The sequence below is a fragment of the Tamandua tetradactyla genome, chromosome 2 (genome assembly GCF_023851605.1).
Source record: "Tamandua tetradactyla isolate mTamTet1 chromosome 2, mTamTet1.pri, whole genome shotgun sequence".
In the NCBI taxonomy this organism is placed as follows: Eukaryota; Metazoa; Chordata; class Mammalia; order Pilosa; family Myrmecophagidae; genus Tamandua; species Tamandua tetradactyla.
The window spans coordinates 115625871-115636390 of NC_135328.1; the positions used below are offsets into that span (position 1 = coordinate 115625871).

The 10520-nt window shown below is 38.0% G+C and overlaps 2 non-coding genes across 2 annotated transcripts; one reads left to right on the top strand and one right to left on the bottom strand.

Annotated features, from left to right (window-relative positions):
- Positions 1–307: 307 nt before the first annotated feature.
- Positions 308–414, top strand: LOC143675195 (U6 spliceosomal RNA). The gene has a single exon (XR_013171438.1). It is a non-coding gene; the product is annotated as a U6 spliceosomal RNA (small nuclear RNA).
- A 6980-nt stretch (positions 415–7394) lies between these two features.
- LOC143675334 (U2 spliceosomal RNA) lies at positions 7395–7585 on the bottom strand. The gene has a single exon (XR_013171561.1). It is a non-coding gene; the product is annotated as a U2 spliceosomal RNA (small nuclear RNA).
- Positions 7586–10520: the final 2935 nt, after the last annotated feature.

Consider the following 10520-nt stretch of genomic DNA (forward strand, 5'->3'; position numbering starts at 1 on the left):
AAGCCATTACATACTCACTAGATAGGTTAAAATGATAAAGACTGATACTACCAAGTACTGCTAAGGATGTTCTTATACATTGATGGTGGGAATGTAAAATGGTGTAACAATTTTATAAAACTATTTTACAATTTTTTATAAAGATAAGCATATACCACCATATGACCCAGCAGTCCTACGCCTAGGTATTTAGTCAAAAAATAAAAATCTGTCAATGCAAAGGCTCATATTTAGATTGTCATAGCAGCTTTATTCAGAATCCCCAAATTTGGAAACAACCCAAATATCCATCAAAAGTCAATGGAGAGTGCTCGCTTTGGCAGCACATATACTAGAATTGGAATGATACAGAGAAGATTACCATGGCCCCTATGCAAGGATGACATGCAAATTCATGAAGCATTCCATATTTTTTATAAAAAAAAAAAGTCAATGGAGAGAGAGTGCCAAGATGGCGGCTTAGTGAGGTGTGCAATTTAGTTCATCTTTCAGAGCAGCTAGTAAATAGCCAAGAACAGTACAGAACAACTGCTGGGGCCACATCAGTGACCAGACACACCGTGTACCCCAGTCTGGACCAGCTGGACCAGCTGAGAGTCCCCCAGAACCATGAGTTTCCCAAGCCTCAGCGGCCGGTACCCCTCCCCCACAGGCTGCTTCCTAGAGGGGAAAGGAAAGAGAATTTACCAGCAGCAGGGGCTGAGTGCAACCAAACACCAATTGTGGAATTAATTAACTAATTCTGACTACTAAAAATAGGCCCCCAGCTCAGCTGAACCTTGAGTCAAAGTGGAGGTTGCTGATTTTTGCTCCAGTGCCAACGGGGCAGGGCTGACAGAAAAAGAAAAAAGAAAAGAAAGAAACAGAGGTCTTTTTGATCAGATAACACATAATACTTGAAAGGTCTGGGGCCTGAAGGGAAGGAGGTGGCACATAGGATCTGAAGGTAGACAAAGCAACATACCAACTTGTGCTCTTGATCCACAAACCCAAGGAATGGGAGTCCTGCTCTGAGAAAGATTTTTCTCTTTCCTTTTTGTGGCTGTGTTTCTACAAAGGCTTAACTGCCTTTGGATATAGTGGCAGGGCTTCTCAGGTGGCAATGCCCCTGACATAGGCAGAAACAAGCTTGTTTGAGAGCGTGTCTGGAGCCTGTGCTTTCCCCAGGAGAGGGGTGGGGCCCAGCACAGGTGGATTCCCTCCCTCAAGGAATTCAGACCCAAGGGTTTGGAAAATTTAAGTGATTAAAGCCAGCCTACAACCTCTACTCTGTCTCCACCATGCCCCCAGCAGGGAGAGTCTGCTGAAGTCAAAGGTACCACATCACCTTATGCTGATGAGACCCACAGGCAGAAAAGCACCATATACTAGGTAGGATAGGAAAAACACAGAGTCCAGAGACATCATAGGAAAGTCTTTCAATCTTGGCTAAGTCTTGCCCTCAGGGAAAACCGATGCAGGTGACTCTTTCCTCCTGACAGGAGGCCAGTTTGGTCTGGGAAAATCTAGTTAGGTCTATAATACCTAAATAGACCCTCCTAAGGGTGGGGAGGAAAAGGCACCACGTAGGCAGGGCAAGAAACAAGAAAACAAGAACTGAAAAATTCTACTCTGTTAAACAAAACCTAAGCTAGAGGTCCAGAATAAGCTGAACTGAATGTCAAAGAACAGATAGACAACAAAGTCATCCAGCCAGAAAATCCTAGGTAAAAGAAGTGGAAACGATCTCCAGAATAAACTGATTAAGGTAATTAAATGCCTAGACACCAGCAAAAAACAATGAATCACACTAGAAAAATGGAAGATATGGCCCAGTCTAAGGAACAAACCAACAATTCAAATGAGATACAGGAGTTGAAACAATTAATTCAGAATGTCCGAACAAACATGGAAAACCTCATCAAAAATCAAATCAATGAATTGAGGGAGGATATAAAGAAGGCAAGGAATGAAGAAAAAGAAGAAATTGAAAGTCTGAAAAAGCAAATCACAGAACTTATGAGAATGAAAGGCACAGTAGAAGAGATGAAAAAACAATGGAAACATACAATGTCAGATTTCAAGAGGCAGAAGATAGGGTTAGTGAACTGAAGAATGGAACATCTGAAATCTGACAAGCAAAAGAAAATATAGGGAAAAGAATGGAAAAATATTAACAGTGACTCAGGGAATTAAATGACAAGTTGAAGTGCAAAAATATACATGTTGTGGGTGTCCCAGAAGGAGAATAGAAGGGAAAAGGAGGAGAAAAACTAATGGAGGAAATTATCATTGAAAATTATTTCTATTAAAGACTTAAAATTACAGACCCAAGAAGTGCAACATACCCCAAACAGAATAGATCCAAATACATGTACTGCAAGACATTTACTAATCAGAATGTCAGATGTCAAAGAGAAAGAGAGAATCTTGAAAGCATGCAAGAGAAAAGCAATCCATCACATACAATGTAAGCCCAATGTGTAGATTTTTCAGCAGAAACCATGGAGGCAAGAAGACAGCGGGATGGTATTTTTTAATTACTAAAAGAGAAAAACTGCCAACCAAGAATTCTATATCCAGCAAAACTGTCCTTCAAAAATGAGGGGAAAATGAAAAAGTTTTCAGACAAAAAAATCACTGAGAGAATTTGTGACCAAGAGACCAGCTCTGCAAGAAATACAAAAGGGAGCACTAGAAGCAGGTATGAAAAGGCAGGAGAGAGAGGTGTGGAGAAGAGTGCAGAAATGAAGACTATTGGTAAAGGTAAAAAGAAGAAAAATTAGATATGACATATATGCTGGATTGAAAGGATGTATGTCTCCAAGAAAAGCCAAGTTTTAATCAAAATCCCATTTTGTAATACAGCAGAATATCCCTATTCAATACTGTATGTTTTAAACTGTGATCAGATCATCTCCCTGGAGATATGATTTAATCAAAAGTGGTTGTTTAGCTGGATAGGGGGTGACATGTCTCCACCCATTTGGGTGGGTCTTGATAAGTTTCTGAAGTCCTATAAAAGAGAAAACATTTTGGAGAATGAAGGAGATTCACAGACAGCAGAGAGTCACAAGCCAGCAACCTTTGGAGATTAAGAAGGAAAATGCATCCAGGAGAGCTTCACGGAACAGGAAACCAGGGGAGAAAGCTAGCAGATGATGCCGTGTTCGCCATGTGCCCTTCCAGGTGAGAGAGAAGTCCTATGTTCGCTATGTGCCTTCTCACTTGAGAGAGAAACACTGAACTTCATTGGCCTTCTTGAACTAAGGTATCTTTCCCTGGATGGATGCCTTTGATTGGACATTTCTATAGACTTGTTTTAATTGGGACATTTTCTTGGCCTTAGAACTGTAAACCAGCAGCTTATTAAATTCCCCTTTTTAAAAGCCATTTCATTTCTGGTATATTGTATTCTGGCAGCTAACAAACTAGAACGTCACATAAACCCAAAAGGCAAAATGATAGAAGAAAGTACTACCTGTACGGTAATGACACTAAATGTTAATGGATTAAACTCCCCCAATCAAAAGACATAGATTGGCAGAATGAGTTAAAAAACAAGACCCATCTATAGGCTATCTACAATAAATGCATCTTAGACCCAAGGATAAACATAGGCTGAAAGTGAAAGGTTGGGAAAAGATATTTCATGCAAATAACAATCATAAAAGAGCAGGAGTAGCTATACTGATATCCAAAAAATTAGACTTCAAATGTAAAACAGTTAAAAGAGACAAAGAACGACACCACATATTAAAAAAAAGAACAATTCAACAAGAATACATAACAATCATCAATATTTATGCACCAAGCCAGAATGCCCCAAAATACATGAAGCAAACACTGAAAAGAGAAATAGACACATCTACCATAATAGTTGGAGACTTCAATTCCCCACTCTCATCAATGGACAGAACATCAAGACAAAGGATCAATAAATAAACAGAGAATTTGAATAATACAATAAGTGAGCTAGACTTAACAGACATTTATAGAACAGTATGCCCCACAACAGCAGAGAACACCTTTTTCTCAAGTGCTCATGGACCATTCTCAAGGATAGACCATATGCTGGGTCACAAAGCAAGTCTCAATAAATTTAAAAAGATTGAAATCATACAAAGCACTTTCTCAGATCATAAAGGAATGAAGCTGGAAATCAATATTAGGCAGAAGGCCTGAAAATTCACAAATATGTGGAGGCTCAAAAACAGACTCGTAAGCAATCAAGAAAGAAATTAAAAGAGAAATCAGTAAATATCTCAAGGCAAATGAAAACATATCAAAATTTATGAGATGCAGCAAAGGCAGTGCTAAGAGGGAAATTTATTGCCATAATTGCCTATATCAAAAAAGAAAAAAGGGCAAAAATTGAGGAATTAACTGTTCACTTGGAAGAACTAGAGAAAGAACAGCATACTAACCCCAAAGCAAGCAAAAGGAAAGAAATAATGAAGATTAGGGCAGAAATAAATGAAATTGAGAACATGAAAACAATTGAGAAAACCAACAAAGCGAGAAGTTGGTTCTTTGAGAAAATCAATAATATTGATGGACCCTTAGTGAGGTTGACAAAAAGAAGAGGAGAGAGGATGCAAATAAATAAAATCAGAAATAGAAGAGGAGACATAACAACTGACACCACAGAAATAAAGGAAGTAATGAGGGGATACAGTGAACAAATTTATGCTAATAAACTCGACACTGTAGATGAAATGGACAACTTTCTAGAAAGGCATGAACAGCCAACATTGACTCGGGAAGAAACAGATGACCTCAACAAAACCAATCACAAGTAAAGAAATTAAATCAGTCATTAAGAAGCTTCCCAAAAACAAAAGTCCAGGACCAGATGGCTTCACATGTGAATTCTACCAAACATTCCACAAAGGATTTTACCGATCCTGCTCAAACTCTTCAAAAAAAGTTGAAGAGGAGGGAAAGCTACCTAGTTGATTCTACAAAGCCAACATCACCCTCATACCAAAGCCAGACAAAGATATTACAAAAGAAAACTACAGACCAATCTATCTAATGAATATAGATACAAAAATCTTCAAAAAAAAATTCTAGCAAATTGAATCCAGCAGCACATTAAAAGAATTATACACCATGACAAAGTAGGATTCCTCCCAGGTGTGTAAGGATGGTTCAACATAAGAAAATCAATTAATGTAATACACCATATCAACAAATCAAAGCAGAAAAACCACATGATCATCTCAATTGATGCAGAAAAGACATTTGACAAAATTCAACACCTTTCCTGTTGAAAACACTTTAAAGGATAGGAATAGAAGGGAACTTCCTCAAAATGATAAAGGGAATATATGAAAAACACACAGCTAGCATCATCCTCAATGGGGAAAAACTGAAAACTTTCCCCTAAGATCAGGAACAAGACGAGGATATCCACTATCACCACTGTTCTTCAACATGTGTTGGAAGTTCTAGCCAGAGCAATCAGACAAGAAAAAGAAATACAAGGCATCAAAATTGGAAAGGAAGATGTATAACTCTCATTGTTTGTGGATATGATACTGTATGTCGAAAACCCCGAAAATCCATAGCAAAACTCTAGAGCTAATAAAAGAGTTCAGCAAAGAGACAGGTAACAAGATCAATGCTCAAAAATCTGTAGTGCTGGGCAGGCCATGGTGGCTCAGTGGCAGAGTTCTTGCCCACCATGATGGAGACCCAGGTTCGATTCCTGGTGTCTGCCCATGGAAAAAAAAAAATCTGTAGTGTTTCTATACACTAGTAATGAACAATCTGAGGGGGAAATTAGGGGAAAAGAATCCATTCACAATTGCAACAAAAAAATAGAATATTTAGAAACAAATTTAACTTAAGAGACAAAAGACCTATACAAAGAAAACTATGAGAAATTGTTAAAGGAAATTACAGAAGACCTAAATAAATGGAAGGGCATACTGTACTCATGGATTGGAAGACTAAATATAGTTAAGATGTCAATTCTACCTAAATTGATTTACAGATTCAATGCAATACCAATTAAAATCCCAAAAACCTACTTTTCAGAAATAGAAAAACCAATAGCCAAATTTATCTGGAAGGGCAGGTGCCGCGGTCCAGCCGCAGCAGAGGGAACGGGCCTGAAGGTGTGGAGGGTCGTCGGCGCGAGAAGAACACCAAGAGGCAGCTTAGAGAATTTTCCTCTGAGAAGAGTTGCTTAGATTTATTTTTGCTTAACTGATTTTATACCCTTATTTTTGGCAAGGAAACAGGTATCACAGAATCATGGTTGTGTCATGGCTTACGTTTTAGGTAAAGTTACAGGTTCAGGGAAGCAAAGCGAAAGTACACGTTTTGATTTTCTTAAGAACACTTACACAAGATTTTAATAGCAGCAAGATATTGGCTTAAACCGCAGACATTGTGTTTGTAGTTTTCTGAGTTTAGACTTTCTTTTCCTATTATTCTACAGGTGAGGCAATATGTCAAGACCTATTTTAATCTGGTTAAAGGTTAGCTTGTTTTGATTAAAAGGTTACATTGTTTACTTAGACTTTTTATTGTTTTATAGCAATGGACCGGTGCCGTGGTGGGGGAGTAAATTTCCAGGATGGCTCAATGCAGGGTTTTTTAATTGTAAGTGTTTACTTTCTATGGGGTACTTTTCTGTGACTAGTTCTAAAAGCACTTCTGCCTGCTGTATCTGCAGCATGACTTGCTTAATGGGGGCGTCCCAACCTAATTTTTTCTAAACAGTCATTAACAAGGTTTTGCAATTTGTACAATTTGTATCATTTTTTCCAATTCTTTTGCTTTCTGATTCGTTTTGATATAATGCTTGGAGCACAACCAGCAACAAGAAACACACAATTAGTGTCGTTAATCCCAGTATTTTCTATTACACCATTTTATGCCTCGTCCTCTTTTGGGGCGTTGAAGGCCTTGCCACCGCCCTTCCTTCCAGGGAACCGTGTCAAACCGGGGAGGAAAAAGAGGACGTGGCAGGCAGGGTGCCCCGAATAGCTTAAACTATCTTGAGAAAGAAAAATGAAGTCGGAGGTCTCACACTACCTGACTTTAAGGCATATTATAAAGCTACAGTGGTCAAAACAGCATAGTACTGGCATGAAGATAGATATACTGACCAATGGAATTGAATAAAATGTTCAGATATAGACCCCCTCATCTATGAACAATTGATCTTTTTTTTTTTTTTACTCCCTAGCATTTATTGCACAAAACTTGGGTTGGCCATCACCACGAATAAAGGACGTGTCAGTAGAAAAGAAACAAAGAGACGAAGAAGAAACAACCATACAAGCAGCTCAGGGGGAAAAACATGAAGAGAGCTGTAGACATCCTGGTCTGGTAAAGAAAAGAAGCAAAGTAGTAGAACAAGGAAAAATCAAGTCTGTCAGTTCACACCACAATTGAGGAGGGGGTGCACCGTTCCTGGAAGTACTGCAATAACAGGTTGATGCATGGAGTGGACGGAGCAAGCTCCTATTCCATCTCCCTGTTCCAAAAATCCATTTAATATATTGTCCTCAGATAGAGGACGTATCAGATATTAAACTGATAAGAACAGATACTACACTTGATCTTAGCCAAAAGGCCAAGAAGTGATGAACAACTGATCTTTGATAAGGCAGTCAAACCAACTCACCTGGGACAGAACAGTCTCTTCAATAAATGGTGCCTAGAGAACTTGATAGCCATATGCAAAAGAATGAAAGAGGACCCATATCTCACACCTTACACAAAAATCAATTCAAAATGGATCAAAGACCTAAACATTAGATCTAAGATTATAAAACCATTAGAAGAAAATGTATGGAAATATCTTATAAATTTTATAATAGAAGGTGGTTTCCTAGACCTTATACCCAAAGCACGAGCCTTGAAGAAATAAATAAATAAATGGAAACTCCTCAAAATTAAACACTTTTATGCATCAAAGAATTTCATCAAGAAAGTAAAAAGACAGCCTACACAATGGGAGACAATATTTGGAAATGATATATCAGATAAAGGTCTAGTATCCAGAATATATAAAGAGATTGTTCAACTCGACAATGAAAAGCCTAACAACACAATTACAAAATGGGCAAAAGATTTGCACAGACACTTCTCAGAAGAGGAAATACAAATCTCCAAAAGGCACATGAAAAAGATGCTCACGTTCCCTGGTTATTAGGGAAATGCAAATCAAAACCATGAGGAGATATCATCTCACACCCACCAGAATGGCCATTACCAATAAAATAGAAAATGACAAGTGCTGGAGAGGATGTGGAGAATGAGGCAAAACTTATCCACTGTTGGTGGGAGTGTCAAATGGTACAAACACTGTGGAAAGCAGTTTGTCGGGTCCTCAGGAAGCTAAGTATAGAATTGCCATATGATCCGGCAATACCATTGCTAGGTATCTACTCAGAGGACATGAGGGCAAGGACACAAATGGATATTTGCACACCAATGTTTATAGCAGCATTATTTACAATTGTGAAGAGATGGAAACAGCCAAAATGTCCATCAACAGATGACTGGCTAAACAAGCTGTGGTATATACATACAATGGAATATTATGCAGCTGTAAGACAGAATAAAGTTATGAAGCATACAACAACATAGATGGACCTTAAAGACATTATGCTGAGTGAGATTAGCCAGAAACAAAAGTACAAACATTGTATGGTCTCACTGATATGAACTGACATTAGTGAATAAACTTGGAGAATTTCATTGGTAACAGAGACCATCAGGAGATAGAAATAGGGTAAGACATTGGGTAATTGGAGCTGAAGGGATACAGATTGTGCAATAGGATTGATTGTAAAAACAGAAATGGATAGCACAATACTGCCTAACTGTAATACAATTATGTTAGAACCCTAAATGAAGTTGAATGTGAGAATGATTGAGGGATAAAGGCTGGGGACACAAATGAAATCAGAAATAAAGATAGACTATAAAGACTGAGATGGTATACTCTAGGAATGCCTAGAGTGTATAATGATAGTGACTAAATGTACAAATTTTAAAATGTTTTTGCATGAGGAAAAACAAAGGAATGTCATTTCTGCAGGGTGTTGAAAATAAATGCAATTAACATTTTAAAATTTTAACTTATGTGTGAGACTAAATCAAAAAGTGTTCATTTGGTACAAAATTTATATTTTTACTAGTGCACTTCCTAATATAACTTATGTAGCTTAATTGAACACCATAAGTACATGGAGCCTTGAGTAGAGCATAAGATTTTGTAGGTTTTTCCAGAGTGATGCTCCAATAAATCCCAGAGTGATTTGAACAGTGAGTAAAAAAGTATTTGCAAAGTCCCCTTGAGGGAATGGTGAAAAAGGGGGGGAAATTCAGCTTCTGCAAGTGGAAAATTCTTGATATTTTCACAAGCGGTGGAGACAACCAAAGCCATAGGCTGAGCCCCCAATCTTGGGGTTTGTTCATATGAAACTTAACCCCACAAAGGGTAGGTCAAGCCTACTTAAAATTAGTCACCCCCAAGAAAACCTCTTTTGTTGCTCAGATGTGGCCTCTCTTTCCAGCCAACACAACAAGCAAACTCACCACCCTCCCCTGTCTATGTGGGACATGACTCCCAGGAGTGTGGACCTTCTTGGCAAGGTGGGACAGAAATTCTAGAATAAGCTGGGACTCAGCATCAAGGGATTGAGAAAACCTTCTCGACCAAAAGGGGGAAGAGTGAAGTGAGACAAAATAAAGTGCCAATGGCTGAGAGATTCCAAACAGAGTCAAGACGTTATCCTGGAGGTTATTCTTACACATTAAATAGATATCACCTTGTTAGTCAAGATGTAATGGAGAGGCTGGAGGGAAATCCCTGAAAATGTAGAGCTGTGTCCCAGTAGCCATGTTTCTTGAAAATGATTGTATAATGATATAGCTTTCACAATGTGACAGTGTGATTGTGAAAACCTTGTGTCTAATGCTCCTTTTATCTACCTTATCAACAGATGAGTAAAACATATGGAATAAAAATAAATGATGGGGGAGCAAATGTTAAAATAAATTTAGTAGATTGAAATGCTAGTGATCAATAAAAGGGACAGGTAAGGGGTGTGGTATGCATGAATTTTTTTCTGTTGTCTTTTTATTTCTTTTTCTGAATTGATGCAAATGTTCTAAGAAATGATCATGATGATGAATATGCAACTATGTGATAATATTGGGAATTACTGATTATATATGTAGAATGGAATGATTATATGTTAAGAATGTTTTGTTTGTTATATTTTTTTAAAAAATTAATAGCAAAAAGTGAAGTTTAAAAAAAAAGTCAATGAAGTCAGGAATGAATCTGGCCCTGGCACCATAGGATCAACAATTATATCCTTATCAAAAGAGAGAAAAGAAGTATAATTAATAAGGAATCAGTGGCAGAGAGAGTTCAAATAGAGTCGAGAGGCTACTCTGAAGGGTGCTCTTATGCAAGCTTCAGGTAGACCTTGCTACCTATCATAATCTGCCAAACCCCAACCACGATCATTCCAGCCAATCCTAAAGAACACCTAGGGCAATAT